Source organism: Nomascus leucogenys, chromosome X, assembly GCF_006542625.1.
Source record: "Nomascus leucogenys isolate Asia chromosome X, Asia_NLE_v1, whole genome shotgun sequence".
In the NCBI taxonomy this organism is placed as follows: domain Eukaryota; kingdom Metazoa; phylum Chordata; class Mammalia; order Primates; family Hylobatidae; genus Nomascus; species Nomascus leucogenys.
Genome location: NC_044406.1, coordinates 51,669,676 through 51,685,570, shown reverse-complemented (window position 1 = coordinate 51,685,570; position 15,895 = coordinate 51,669,676). Strand labels below are relative to the sequence as shown.

General features: G+C 46.2%; 1 pseudogene across 1 annotated transcript; it reads right to left on the bottom strand.

Annotated features, from left to right (window-relative positions):
• Positions 1-3,108: 3,108 nt before the first annotated feature.
• LOC100581388 lies at positions 3,109-4,325 on the bottom strand (annotated as a pseudogene). The gene has a single exon (XR_001113889.2). The product of XR_001113889.2 is annotated as a glyceraldehyde-3-phosphate dehydrogenase pseudogene (transcript).
• Between the last annotated feature and the right edge of the window lie 11,570 nt (positions 4,326-15,895).

Genomic DNA, 15,895 nt, shown 5'->3' with positions numbered 1-15,895 from the left:
TATGCCATTGTACTCCAGCCTGGGCAAAAGAGCAAGACCCTGTCTCTAAAAAGAAAAGAAAAGAAAGTGGATAAACTGTGGTACATTCACACAACAGAATACTACTTAGCAAATAAACTAAATGAACTACTGGCTGCACACACAACCTAAATGAATCTCACCAATACAGTGTTGCACACGAGAAGCCAGATTTGAGAGTCCATACTGTATGATTCCATTTAGAGAAAGGTCAAAAACAGGCAAAATTCATCTGTGATGTTAGAAGTCTGTGTAGCGGTCACCCTTGGGGGAGGGGGAGAATAGTAACTGGGAAGGGGCATGAGGTGGGCTTCTGGGGACCTGATTATATTCAATTTCTTGTCCAGAGAGCTGGTTACACAGGTGTGCCCAATGTGTAAAAATATACTCACTGTCTGCTTATATGTATGCATTTATGTATGTATATTTTGCTTTGATTTAAAAATTAAGCTGGGTGCAGTGGCTCACACCTGTAATCCCAGCACTTTGGGAGCCCGGGAGTTTAAGACCAACCTGGGCAATATAGTGAGACCTTGTCTCTACAATTTTCTTTTTTTTTTAAGTTAGCCGGGTGTGGTGGTGCGTGCCTGTAGTCACAGCTACTCGAGAGGGTGAAGTGGGACCATCACTTGAGCCCAGAAGGCAGAGGTTGCAGTGAGCCATGATCGTGCCACTGCAGTCCAGCCTGGGCGACAGAGCGATACACTGTCACAAAAAAAAAAAAAAAAAACTAAAAAATGACAATATATAGAAGGGATGGATGTATGAATAGGACAAGATTGGCTATGGGTTCATGGTTACTAGGGCTGGATGAAGGGTACATGGGTGCTTATTACAGTGTTTAGTCTACTTTCGGGTGTTTTAAAAATTCTCCAAATAAAAGAAATTTTCTTAGGTGACCTTATTTTAAAAATACATATTTTCCCCATGGGGGCGGGGGGAGGATTGTGATTATTGTTTTTAGTTGGAAGATGGGGGGATAATATCCAAATGCATTGCCCTATACTTTTTTCTATACTAGCAAGGGTAGATTCCCCAGCTAGGCCCACTTCTCCATTTAAAGACCCTTCAATCTTTCTGTCACTTCTCTCCTCAGTTGCCCTCCACATCCCCAGGAAACTGGCCTATACATTCAGGGACAATTGTTTTCACAAGAAGAAAGCTGTCCAGAGCTTCCATTAGCTCCTATGCATTTTTATTGATTTATACCTGCCTTGTTCCAAAGATGTATTTAAGGTTTACAAAGATGCATACAATAAAACAGCATAAAATAAATTAGCAGTAAATAAGAACAAATGACGCAAAGGGAAAACAAGGAGAGGAAAATAAGATGGAGCCAAGAGTGAGGTGATTACACAAAACACCTGCCATGAAACCTACTGCACTCACTGGAGACAGAACACAAGTTTGAGGCTGAGTTCCCCAGCAACCCAGGGGAAAAAGGAAGCTGGGTTGCACTATGACTTATATCACTGAGCCGAGTCAGTGATATAAAAACAAAGCACAGTTGGGAGAAGCACAGTTATTCCTAACATGGAGATCAGGGAGGCAAGTTTTTGCCGTAGATTATCATAAATATAGTATCACAAACAACATCCTCACATTACACAGGGCAAAAGAACACACAAGACTGTCTTAACCTCACACCACCATATTAGTATACTGCAACAAAAGCAATGATGCTGTTCAGGGAAAACTATGCCACAGTGACTAACAGAGGTCTTACACTAAGGTGGCTTCACAAGGGACAGATTCTGGAATATCTCATGCAAAATTTCTTAGCCTGGAAACCATGCACCAGGATTCAGGGGTTCAGGAATCCTTGGCACAGTAAGCAAAAGTGTGTGCATCTGTGCACTTTTTCCAGGACTGGGTCCATAGGTTTCATTACATTCTCAAAGGTGTCAGTGAGTCCAAGAAAAGTGAAGAATTACCCACATGGAGGAAAAGCAGCAGCACACACTTCCAAACTTCTCCATAAACTGCTTCTCCCTCACTGCTGGCACATGACTTCTCAGAGTTACCAGTGAGGCGTGGAAATGAAGGTTTGACATTCAGTGAAGCTGGGGTAGGAGTCTCCTCCTGTGAGGATGAGCTGATTCAGAGCCAGGCTCCAACTAGAAGGCCCCCTACCCCTGCTCAGAGAGTTGCCCGGGAGCCCCCAGGGGCTGGGTAACTTTGCAGCAACGGAGTGATGGAGGTGCCCCCGTGGTTCCAAGCCATCAAGCAGGGTTACAATAATCTCTACTGGGGAATTTTTCTTTTAATTTGAAACAATGATAACTAAACACCCACCTAAATCATTTTTTTAAAGTCATTAATCTTTGATCCTGTGACTTCCTAATGAATTTTCCAAGCTCAACTAGTATAAAATGTGTTCCAAGGTGACCCAGGCGATTAGCTGCTGGGGTTATAAGCCAAGCACCAGGTAGAAACTGGGGAATCTCTACCACCAACAATGGCTTCCGATCCAAAACAACTAAACTGTAGTTCTCCTTTCTGCCAATAATTAGATGGAAGTTGTTTATTAAAGCCATTACTGGATGTAATTACTGATAATAACAACGGCTAGTATTTATTAAGCATGTATTACATGCCAGGCACTATATCTTCTTATGTGATCCTCAGAACAGTGCTCTGACTGAGCGGCTGACTAGCCCATCATTCCCATTTTTTTTAAATCTTTTTTTTCTTTTTAAGAGATGGGGGTCTCACTGTGTTGCCCAGGCTGCAGCACAGTGACTATTCACAGGTGAGATCCCACTACTGATCAGCAAGGGGAGTTTTGACCTGCTCCGTTTCCGACCTGGGCCAGTTCACTCTCTTAGGCAACCTCGTGGTCCCCCCGCCCCTGGGAGGTCACCATACTGATGCTGAACTTAGTGTGGACACTTGATCAGCATAGTGTGCTACAGCCCAGAAGTCCTTGGCTCAAGTGATCCTCCCACCTCAGCCTCTGGAGTAGCCGGGACCACAGGCATGCACTACTGTGCCTGACCCATCATTGCCATTTTACAGATGGGCAATTCTAGGTTTAGAGAGGTAAAGTAATTTGCACAAAGTCAAAATGTAAGCCAAGATTTTTCTCTCTTTTTTTTTTGGCTGAGCACAGGGAACTTTACTGATGGTACACGACAAGGTGGGGCTCCCTAGGCCCCTCTCCTCTTCAAGGGGTCTACATGGAAACTGTGAGGAGGGGAGATTCAGTGTGGTGGGGGACTGAGTGTGGCAGGGACTCCCCAGCAGTGATGGTCTCTCTCTTCCTCTTGTGCTCTTGCTGGGGCTGGTGGTCCAGGGGTCTTACTCCTTGGAGGCCATGTGGGCCATGAGGTCCACCACCCTGTTGCTGTAGCCAAATTCATTGTCATACCAGGAAATGAGCTTGACAAAGTGGTTGTTGAGGGCAATGCCAGCCCCAGCATTGAAGGTGGAAGAGTGGGTGTCGCTGTTGAAGTCGGAGGAGACCACCTGGTGCTCAGTGTAGCCCAGGATGCCCTTGAGGGGGCCCTCCGACGCCTGCTTCACCACCTTCTTGATGTCATCATATTTGGCAGGTTTTTCCAGACAGCAGGTCAGGGCCACCACTGACACGCTGGCAGTGGGGACACGGAAGGCCATGCCAGTGAGCTTCCCGTTCAGCTCAGGGATGACCTTGCCCATAGCCTTGGCAGCGCCAGTAGAGGCAGGGATGATGTTCTGGAGAGCCCCGTGGCCATCACGCCACAGTCTCCCAGAAAGGCCATCCACAGTCTTCTGGGTGGCAGTGATGGCGTGGACTGTGGTCATGAGTCCTTCCACTATACCAAAGTTGTCATGGATGACCTTGGCCAGGGGTGCTAAGCAGTTGGTGGTGCAGGAGGCATTGCCGACGACCTTGAGGTTGCTGTCATACTTCTCATGGTTCACACCCATGACGAACATTGGAGTGTCAGCAGAGGGGGCAGAGATGATGACCCTTTTGGCTCCCCCCTGCAAATGAGCCCCAGCCTTCTCCATGGTGGTGAAGACACCAGTGGACTCCACGATGTATTCAGCTCCAGCATCGCCACACTTGATTTTGGAGGGATCTCGCTCCTGGAAGATGGTGATGGGATTTCCATTGATGACAAGCTTCCCATTCTCAGCCTTGACGGTGCCATGGAATTTGCTATGGGTGGAATCATATTGGAACATGTAAACCATGTAATTGAGGTCAATGAAGGGTCATTGATGGCAACAATATCCACTTTACCAGAGTTAAAAGCAGCCCTGGTGACCAGGAGCCCAGTACGACCAAATCTGTTGATTCCGACCTTCGCCTTCCCCATGGTGTCTCAGGAATGCGGCGATGCAAAAGAAGATGCAGCTGACTGTCGAACAGGAGGAGCAGAGAGCCAAGCCAAGATTTTTCTGACTTACCTGTCTTTGCCCGTAACCACTGCACTGTGACATTTATGAATATGAAACTTTCAGCTCACCAGCAGTGGTATCAAAAGGTTAAGAAATTAGTTTAAAAGGTGGGGAGAGGCAGTGGTAGGGGAGAAGAAAGTCTTGCTTTATGCCCCTGAAAATACTTGTCATATCCATTAGAAGGCCATTTTCCCTGTTTCAGTGGTCTATTGCTGTATAGCAAACCACCCTAAAACATGGAGGCATATGTAGGGAAGAAAAGATTTCTTTTCTCATTCATCACTGGGTTCATGGATGAGGCACTTAAAACAAGAGAGATTAACAAGAGAAAAGCATACAAATGTATTTCATATACGTTTTATGTGACATGAGAGTACTCAGAAATGAAAACCCAAAGAAATGGGTAAACTTGCATATTTTTATGCTTAGGTTTGATGACGAGGTGGCTGGTCGTGGAGAAGTACGATTGCACAAAGAATGTATGATCCAATGGTAGTAAACGGGTGGGGAGAGGAACTTCGCAAGCCTGTTTATTCAGGTTCCTCTCTGCGTCCCTGTGTCTTCAGAGATAAAGAAGTTCCTTTCTGCTGGCTATTGAAAGGGTACCTCTCACATGAGGGTCTTATAACCTGCTTCAGGGAAAAGTCAAAAAATTATTTTCCAGGTTTTATGGCCTGCTTCAGGGGAAAAGGGTGGGAGAAGATCAGAAAGTCCTACCTGCTTCTGTGGTTTTCTCAAATGCCAAGGTGCCATATTTTGGAGTAGTGGGTCCTGAACCCCATCCCATAAAACAAAAATTTAAGATAGCCTCTCATAGTTTTGTGGATTGACTGGGCTCAGATGGGTGGCTCTTGCTTGGGGTCTCTCATGCAGTTGCAGTCAGGAACTGGCTGGGGCTGGATTCCTCTGGAGATTCAACTGGGCTGGACATCCAAGATGGTGCCTGCACAGGCGCTGGCAGTTGACAACAGCTGTCATCTGGGAAGTCAGCTGTCTACCAGAGTGCCAACACCTGGACTTTCCATGTGACTTGGGCTGTGAAATTTGAATTTCAGATAAACAATAATTTTTTTAGTATAAGTTTGTCCTGGCCATGCACGGTGGCTCACACCTGCAATCACAGCACTGTAGGAGGCTGAGGTGGGCGGATTTCTTGAGCTCAGGAGTTTGAGATCAGCCTGGGCAACATGAGGAAACCTCATTTCTACAGAAAATACAAAAATTAGCTGGGTGTAGTGACACATGCCTGGAGTCCCAGCCACTGGGGAGGCTGCGGTGGGAGGATTGCTTGAGCCCACAAAGCCAAAGCTGCAGTGAGCCGGGGCCGCATCACTGCACTCCATCCTGGGTGACAAAATGAGACCCTCTCTCAAAAAAAAAAAAAAGAAAGAAAAAAAGAAAAAAGTTTGTCTCAAATATTGCACAGGGCATACTCATACTTAAAAAAAAAAATCATTGTTTATCTGCAATTCAAACTGGGGAACTGGGGACATATATTTATACTTAAAAAATCTATAATTTATCTGAAATTCAAATTTAACTAAGAGTCTTGTATTTTTCTTTATCTGGTAACCCTACCTAGGAGACCATTTTTCTACCATTCTCAACTATTCGTGGTTTGCGTGGAGTCAGCCTTAACATCTGTATTCATCTTCTCTTGCTATGTAACAAATTAACAGAAACAGTGGCCAGCTCACAGTTTCATGGGTCAGAAGTGGCTCAGCCGGATTCTCTGCTTAAGAGTACATTAGGCTAAAATCCAGGTGTCAACAGGGCTGTGTTCCTTTCTGGAAAATCTGGGAAAGAATGCACTTCCAAACTCACTCAGGTTGTTGAGAGAATGCAGTTTCTCCTCACATTTTCCACGTGGTCCCCTCCATCTTAAAGTCAACAAGGGCACTTGGAGTTTTTCTTGTGCTTTTATTTTTTTATGATTTTTTCTTCTCTTTTCTCTTCTGCCACCAGCCAGAGAAAGTTCTCTGCTTTTAAGAGTTCGTGTGATTAGATTAGGCCCACTCAGATAATCTCCCTTTTTAAAGATCAGCTGTGCTATATAACATAACACAACCATAGGAGTGAAATCTCGTCATATTTACAGTTTCCAAGGAGTAAGGGGTATCTTCGTTCTTTTGCATTGCCGTAAAGGGATTCCTGAAGCTGGGTAGTTTATAAAGAAAAGAGGTTTGTTTGGCTCACAGTTCTGCAGGCTGTACAAGTAGCATGGCTCCAGCAGCTGCTTCTGGTGAGGCCTCAGGCTGCTTCCACTCATGGCCGAAGATGAAGGGGAGCCAAGGTATGCCAAGACCATGCGACAAAAGAGGAAGCAAGGGGGGCGGGGTAGAGGTGCCAGGCTTTATTTAACAACCAGCTTTCGTGGGAACTCAGACAGCAAGAACTTACTCATTACAGTGAGGACAACACCAACACCAAACCATTCATGAGGGATCCAGCCCCATGACCCAGACACCCCACACCAGGCCCCACTTCCAGCACTGGGGGTCACATTTCCACATGAGATTTAGAGGGGCCAAATAAACTATATACCCAAAATATATCCATATCCAAACTATAACATGGGACATGAGATCTTGGGGGCCATTCTTAGAAATTCTGCCTGCCACACCCCCAGACCTAGGGGTAGGCCCTGAGAGTCTTAAGTTGATGGATGCTTCTGATGTCCACCTAAAGCCAATGGTGACTGGTGTAGGGATTGGCATGTAATCCAATCAGAGCCAATGAGATGGAAGAACATGTTTGCCCAGGACTGAGGGAAAGAATGTTTTCTCTTCCACAGGATTGGGCGCTACCTGGATGTAGGTCTAGAGGCACCACCATCTGAAGACCATGATGGGTGGGCTGGAAGCTAGCAGGGACAGCCACAGAGAGCTTGACAGGGAACCTGCCCAAGGGAGCAAAGCCAAAAACTGGGTTGGTAATGTCACCACAGGGCTAACTCGGGCCACTCCAGGACCCTACTCTACCTGTTTACTTGTAATTCACAGGGGACAGAATGAGGGTGGAAAGGGTGTTGTACAATCCCCTTCATGCCTAAGAAGCTTTAGTAGGTTTTTCCTATCATCTGCACATCTGCAACTGAAACATTCATATATATATTTGTTTTATTATAAGTTTGCGAAGATCTTTATGCATTGGGCAAAATAGCCATTTCTTTATGAGAATAGTTCCTCAAACTCACTCTTGCAACAAAATAAACCACTATCCATCAAGACACAGGAAAAAGGATTGCAGGGATTTAGGAATGCTATACTTGCTTCTCTTCAACTTCAGCAGCAAAAGTAGGAACGTTCTCAAGATGCTCCTGACAATAATTATGTTGTCCTAAGCAATAGGATGTTGGAGAGTATGGGGGCCTGATGCACAGGGCTTCAAGTTCTCAAGGTGTTTCATCTTCTCTGTTCAGGCACAATGCTCTCGGTGAAACCATGCCAGGCACAGGAGCATCCTCTTTACCCGATTGGGTACATAGGGCCGACCAAAAACAGTGATTTCCACTGGGTTCCCGGAGTCCACTATGCCCACCGTCAGCAGGACCTGGATCATCCACTCCATTTCTGGAGTTATGGCTCCATCTGGGCCAAAGATCTCATCCACCAGCCATGCCTCCAGGTAGAACATCAAAGGGTCTCTCAGTTCCTGCACCGGAAACCACCCGAAACATTCTTAACTGATACAAGAGTGATGTCACTAACCTGTATGCAGCATTTCTGGCTCTTGGTAGACAATTTCAAACTTGGTAGACGATATCAAACAAGTGCCAGATGAGTCTCTCAGTTACAAAAATGCAGGTGTGAACCTGTGCTAGGTTACTGGTAATCCAACAGCAGGAAAATTTCTCCCAAATAACCCCCAGAGAGCATCAGGTCTCCAATAGTTTTGTGAAGACTGACCCCCTAATTTTTCTAACCTCTTCAGGTGAGCAGCCAGGCTGATTCAAAGGTTAACAAGAGAAAAAGCAATGTGCTTGGCCTAACTCATTGTCACCTGCCCTTTCTGGAACTTTCTCATGTCTTTCAATTACCCGCCCATTCACTTTTCCAGGACTTTGTCAGGAAAAAAGTTCTTGTGGAACTTTAGCCTGGTGCTACAGCTCTGCCAGTACCTAAGGGCATTGACAGCTCTGGGGAAGAGGGGTGTCTTTAAACAACATAAAACAGCAGGGACTCTTGAAGTCCTGAAACCTCATCTCTAAATAACTAGGTTCTCTATCTCCCCAAGATAGGAAGGGCTTTGGTCAGTGGAATTCACTTTCATTGAGCAGCTAGTAGGTGTCAGAGACTACATGATAGTGATGACACAAACACACAAAATACTATATACACATAAGGCCGGGTGTGGTGGCTCTCACCTATAATCCTAGCACTTGGGAGGCCAAGGCAGGAGGATCACTTGAGCCCAGGAGATAGAGACCGGCCTGGGCAGCACAGCAAGACTCCCTCTTTACCAAGAGTAAAAATTAAAAAATACTATATACACATGCACATTTGAATCCTACAGCATCTGAGTGAGGAAGGGGTATGTTTTCACTCCTTTTAAAGATGAGAAAATTGAGATTCAGATAGGTAACTTAACTTGCCCCAAGACCCAAAGCAAGTGGGGAAAAGAGGCAGGATTCACACAGGTGGCCACCTAACTTCAGGCAGTACACTCCAGTACCTGGCCCTGAGCTGGGCGAATGAAAACTGGCTGGGGCAAGAACCTCAAATTGTGTTTCGTTTTGTTTTGTTTTGTTTTGTTTTGTTTTGTTTTGTTTTGTTTTGTTTTGTTTTTTGCGGGGAGGAGTCTCGCTCTGTCTTCCAGGCTGGAGTGCAGTGGCACAATCTCGGCTCACTGCAACCTCCGTCTCCTGGGTTCAAGAGATTCTCCTGCCTCAACCTCCTGAGTAGCTGGGATTACAGACATATGCCACCACACCCAGCTCATTTTTGTATTTTTAGTAGAGACGGGGTTTCACCATGTTGGCCAGGCTACTCTCGAACCCCTGACCTCAGGTGATCTACCTGCCTCAGCCTCCCAAAGTGGTGGGATCACAGGTGTGAGCCACCATGCCTGGCCAATTGTGTGGTTTTAATCCTTCCAATAATCCTGAAAAACTAGGTATCATTAACATTGGCCCCATTTTACAGATGAGGAAACTGCTTACAGAGTAGCTTTTTCAATGTCACAAAATGAGTACAGAGTTAGAGTTTGAGCCTAGGGCTTGTAGATGTGAGGAGAGAGGCTCAGAGCAGAACTGGGCAGAAACTTGGAGTCAGAGATCTGATAATACTCTGGTATCATTCACTCATCAATTTATCAATTCACTCATTTGTGCATCCAGTTATTTATTGAGCACCCCTTGTGTGTTATGCTGTGAGAAAGGCTCATACCACTGATCTTTGCCCTCAAGAGATTTGTAATCTATCAAGAGAGATGATTTTTTTTTGTGAGTGCCCAAAAAGAACATTCTAGCAGGGGGTGTAGCAGGAGCAGAACCCAGAAACAGAGCAATGGCAGAGTTCATTGCAGGGAACCGAACCGACCCCACTTTGGGTATTTCAACAGAAAGCAATTTAATACAGAGAATTGAATGTTAACCACATCATTGAAAGAGCTGTGGAGAAGACACTTAGGCTGGCCCTCCAGAAATGACCCCCAGGACTGACCCTCCAGGGGAGCCACTCCCTCAGCCACAATCAGAAAACTGGGAATCGGAAGTTGCCAGTGGGACTAAGGAGTTCAAGAACATAGCCAGAGCCATAATCTAAGGATCAAAAAGCTGCTGGTACCCCGTTCAGGAAACTGGAGTGCAGAGCCTGGCTGCTGCCACCGCGTCTCACCTCCTACAAAGCTAGACATTAGACTACTAGCACAGAAAATTCCACATCTCTACAACCTTGCTTGCATTCAAAAGGCCAGCCAAAGGTACAGAAATATGACCTCCACCTCACTTCCATCTCCCGAATCTCTATCAGTCACAGCACACACCTCTGCTTGGTAAAAACTATTCTGCATCCTGAACCCTAGTTGCGAGGGAGTCTGGGGAAAGTGGTGTTTTAGCTTCTGCTCTTCAGGAAGGCACACAGATGGAGGTGGGAGCCAAGCACTGACAGTCGATAGTGAGCTGGTGAACCGCCCCCACCCCTCAAAAAGAAAAAAAACCTGATGTGTAGCAGTTGCCAATTTCAATGGTGTAAATACTCTCATGGTGGCTAATTTTAAGCTACCAATGTGATGTCACTGAACTGGAAGTTGGAAAGAGGTATGTAAAATTGGCTTTCACAATTCGGTACAAACCGGCTCCAGCACACCACCGCTAACAGATCATATCCAGTTTATGTCTGAGGCAATGGGGAGAGGAGATGGAATGAGAGAAGGATTTAGGATGCTTTGTTTGTTCCAATTTAAGTAAAGTTGAATTTCCCACTCTTGTTCCGCATTGCCCCGTTGACGGCTGCCTTACCACCTTACTCTGTGGGTTATGCTGGCTTCTTTCTCAGTGCTAAGAAACTGATCTGTGTGAGACCTGGCGCAGTGGCTCACGCCTGTAATCCCAGCACTTTGGGAGGCCGAGGTGGGTGGATTGAAAGGTCGGGAGATTGAGACTAACACTGTGAAATCTTGTCTTTACTAAAAATACAAAAAATTAGCCTGGGCGTGGTGGCTCGCGCCTGTAGTCCCAGCTACTTGGGAGGCTGAGACAGGAGAATTGCTTGAACCTGGGAGGCAGAGGCTGCAGTGAGCCAAGATCACGCCACTGCACTCCAGCCTGGGTGACAGAGCAAGACTCTGTCTCCAAAAAAAAAAAACACACACACAAAGAAAAGAAAAAGAAACTGATCTGTGTAGGTTGCAGCCCTGACTGATGGAAGGAACACAGCCAGTGAAATTAGAGCTTCCCCACAGATGGGAGACCGACTCCAACGCTGCACTCCCAAGGTGCTGGCAGATTAAGTTTCATCATTCTCCATTTTCCCCGAAATGTTTGCAAGATGGCAACACCAGGGAAGTGGAGGACACCAAGTGACAAGAGCCAATAAAGAGGCCACTTGCTGATCAGTGTGAAGGAGAGAATCTTTCGGGCCCTTCCTTTTTTTGCAGGGGAGGGAAGCTTTTGTTTATATTTAGTTAGAGAAAAATCCTCAAGCTCAACCACTGTGAATTATTGAACCAAAGATAAACTTCAAAAAGAGCCAGCCCCCTTCAAAAAGGAGCATGAAAGACACTGGGAAAGAGAAAAAAAAATGATAACAAAAAAATAAGGATCTCAATTTAAATTGGTTCTGTGCATACAGGGAAAGAAGGAGTTGGCTATATTTTTTAACTAAAAACAACAAGCACTTGGTGGCTGGAGCAAGAGTTAACTCAGGACCAGATGGGACATGGCTGGGGCCTCCCAGAGGAGCTCCAGCTAAGAGATATGGCCTGGCCTCCTTAGGAAGTTCTAATTGGCTTAGGCCAACAGTAGTGTGGGAACACGAAGGGGTGGGGGTGGGGGTGCCATATATAAAAAGTTACAGGACAGTTCATCTACCTCAAGTGTCTCACAAGAGCACACCTCTTGAATTTTAACGACTGGAGTTACGACTGGGCAATTAACCCCATGCACAGTCGCCCTCCACCCTAGACAGCCAGAGACAAAAGGCAGAGATGCTAACAGGCTCTCTGGGGTCAATAGAGTCAGGCTTTCACCCTCCTCCTGGGCAGAAGGAAACGGCTTTTCTTTTCATACCAGGGTCTCCAAAAAAGAAAGCACACGCTCAAAAGAACTGCTGTATAACTTATTGTTTTATAAAAACCCATTCTCTTTCTTTCAAATGTACTGTAATTTTAAATGTTTAGAGAACAAGTGGCAAAAATCCCTTTAAAAATCTGAAAGACCTGAAGCAGGCTTTAAGCTGCTAGGAGCATTGGCTATTTACCCAATAATAATTAGCCATTCAAGGCAAAAATCCCTTTTCTACTCAGGCCAGGAAACAGTGGGGGAATGAGTTACTGAATGAAGTTTAGAGCATAGTTTCCGAGGAACTGCTGTCTTGAGTTTATGCAACATCTTGGAAATGAGTAGCATTTTGCTATTTGGCCCCCACTCCAATCCAGCCCCTTTCCTTTCTGACCAAGGCAGAAAAAAGTACAGTGGGGACAGCCTGCACCTGAGAAAGCCTCTAGGCACTGGGGGCAGCTATTGCTCTTTGTAAAAAAAAAAAAAAAAAGGGTGACAAAGGTGTGAGTGGATCACTAGGATGGAATTAAGGATGCCCTAATTTCAAATAGAGTGGCTTCCGATGTCCAAGCTGCCAGGAAAGCAGTTGCAGAGACAGAAGGGATAAGAGCATGTATAATCCCAAAGCTCTAGAGAGAGAGAGAGAGAAAGAAAGAAAAAAAAAGATTTATTAAGTTAAGTTGTGACCCTAAAGCTCTCAAGTCATGTGGCACAAGGTATGGGCTCTCTAGTCCCTTTTCAAAGGCTTACTTGAGCTTGTCTCTCTTGGTTATATACAACCATAGACGGCTATGTGGGGTTTAGTTAAATAATTTATGTGATTGTTTTAATAGAAAGTTCACTCCTTATAGGAAAATCAATAATGGCTACATCGTGTCCTACTTTTGTGCAGGCGTGAGTTGAATCTATTCCCTTGGACCCCTGCTGCCCATGATGGGTGTTCAGCTAGGAGGGTTGGCACTCCAAGCTGGAGGACAAATACTGAGGAGAAATAGGCAGAGGAGAGAGACTTGTTCCCAGCCAGGAGCAAGTCTTGTAAAACTAAACCTTTTGAGCATTAGCCATATGACCATGCAGGACCAGCTCTGTGGGCAGGCCAATAGTGCAGTCACAGAGCTCCCACGCTCAGAAAGGTCTGGTACTTGGGGTTTCATGCCCTGTGGTGAATCATTCTCTCTTTTGTAAGTGAAGTCCAATGGGGCAGTGGAACATGATCTAGGAGCTTGGAGCCTCGGCTCATACGGGGTCCCACCTCTCGCACTTCCCAGCCTCCTTAGGATAGGTTTTTGGCAGCCTGCTCCCCATCCCCTGGTGTCCCGACCCTGACCAGCCTCTCCCTCCCTGCCTACCCACCTAGCAACCACTGGGGCTCTCTTCCCCTGGAGGAGGGTCAGAGTGGCACCCCCAGAATTGGCATCCAGCAGGCCACTTGGCCTGGAGCAAGCCCTTCACTTGCTCCTATCTTAGCCACGAGATTGCCATCCCTTAGGGGTCACCCCTCCCCTATGGGTGGGGGCAGCTTTCCTCTGGGAAGGGAAAATTGACTTTCCTGCCCCGAGCCACGACATCAAGGCCTGCAGGTCTGGCTGGAGAAAGGAGGGACCTGGCAGGTGGCAGGGTGAGTGCAGAATCTTCAGGCAGGACCCCCAGGCACTTTTGAGGGTCCTCACTTGCACCAGGAGTATCCCATACCCAAAGGAATATGACATTAGGTAGCAAGTACTGGTTGAGAGAGAGAGATCACAGAAGAAAGCAAAATGTTTTATATTTTAGTACCTTTAATGGCACGTTTTCCCCCCTGCATTTTGAGCAGGGGTCCCTGAATTTTCATTTTGTACTGGGTCCCCCAAATTATATAGCTAGCCCCGTCACCATATTTTACTCATATTTTGCTTCTGAGGACTAACCTGAACTCATCATTTGCATCACTTACACATCTCTCATTTGTATTAGGCCCCCTGGCCTGGGGAGTAAGTGTTGCCCAGCCTAAGCCCTGACTTAGGCTGAGCAACCCAAGCAGGTTACCTGCTCTGTGGTGAGCTGGTGAACAACTGACAAAACGTTCTCCAGGGTCTAATAGCTCTGACTGGTAGCATTTGACCATTTCTGTGGTGTAAAGATTCCCACCACAGCTGACTTCAAGCCATTAATATGACATTGCTGAGATGCACACCATCTGCTCTGGTGTATAGGTAGGAGCTGGTTCCAACATGAAACATGGGCTCCAAATCTTCGAAGCATTAAACCAGGACCATAGGAACAGAGGGGGAACCTCAGAGGTTAGGAGACTTTGGCAGAGAGATAATAAAGCAAAAACATCTTCTCCTAGACGGAAGGCTTTCCATCTTGGCAAACCTTGATTCCACATTGGTATCACCTTGGGAGCTTTAAAAACCCACATACCAGCCAGGTGCAGTGTCTCATACCTGTAATTCTAGCACTTTGGGAGGCCAAGGCAGGAGGACTGCCTGAACTCACGAGTTCAAGACCAGCCTGGCCAACATGGTGAAACCCCGTCTCTGAAAAAAATACACAAATTAGTCAGGCATGGTGGTGCACGCCTGTAGTCCCAGCTACTCGGGAGGCTGAGGTGGGAGGATCACTTGAGCCCGGGAGGTCAAGACTGCAGTAAGCTATATGATCATACCACTGCACTCCAGCCTGGATAACAGAGTGAGATTCTGTTTCAATAAATAAATAAATAAATAAATAAATAAATAAATAAATAAAATAAAAATCTACATACCCAGACCAATTAAATCAGCATCTCTAGGGTAGACCAGGCAGAAGTTGTTTTTTTTTCTTTTTTTAATCCCCAAATGATTCCAATGCGAAGACAGGTTGTAAACCAGGGTGGCTTGGTGGCTGTCTAACTTTGATGTGCATCAGAATCCTCCAGGGGTGGGGAGAGGCTTGTTAAAACACCCATTGCTAGGCCCCACCCCACAACTTCTGATTCTGAGGCCTGGGGTGGGGCCCAGGAATGGGCATTTCTGACCAGTTCCCAGGTGATGCTGATGCTGCTCTTCCAGGCACTGCACTTGGAGAGCCACAGCTCCAGAAAAACCTGCCTGGCACCAACTGTCCTGATTAAGAAGGTGCCAGGTATAAAGCTTTTACTTAACTGGAGGCCCTAGGGTTGGGGTTTACATTAAAAGGCAAGTGAGCTGTGAGTGCCACCTGCTTAATTAAAAATGCATACAGGGAGAGGGAGGCCAGGTTGATCAGCCCTAGGTGGTCACCTTCAGGGACTTGCTGCTGGGCAGGGCAGTCTGAGAAGGGAGCAGAGAAAGGGGAGCCAGTCTGTCTCCCTCTCCAAGGACTGCCAGCTGCTTGGGCTTGGTCTAATCCTGTCCTAAAGCATCTCAGCAGCCCATGCCTGGCCTCTGAACCCTCTTAGGAGGGTCTTTCCTGTGTTCATTTTTCTTCTAATTCACCCTCATCCACTTCTACATTGAAGCCTCTTTCTCTGACCAAAATAGAAGCCATGACTGGCAAACAAAATCTAGTTAATAATAATAATATTTTAAAAAAAACCAACCACCTTGGTGTTTAGTTGGGTGCAGTGGCATGCACCTGTAATACCAGCTACTTGGGAGGTTAAGGCAGGAGAATCGCTTGAGCCCAGGAGTTTGAGGCCAGCCTGGGCAATATAGTGAGACACCCATCTCAAAAAAAAATTCTTCAGTGTTGGGATTACTGCTGCCTTGGAAGGCAAGTTTGGGGGAACTCTTGTTCATGGAGCAACTGTTTCACATACTGCTCTAT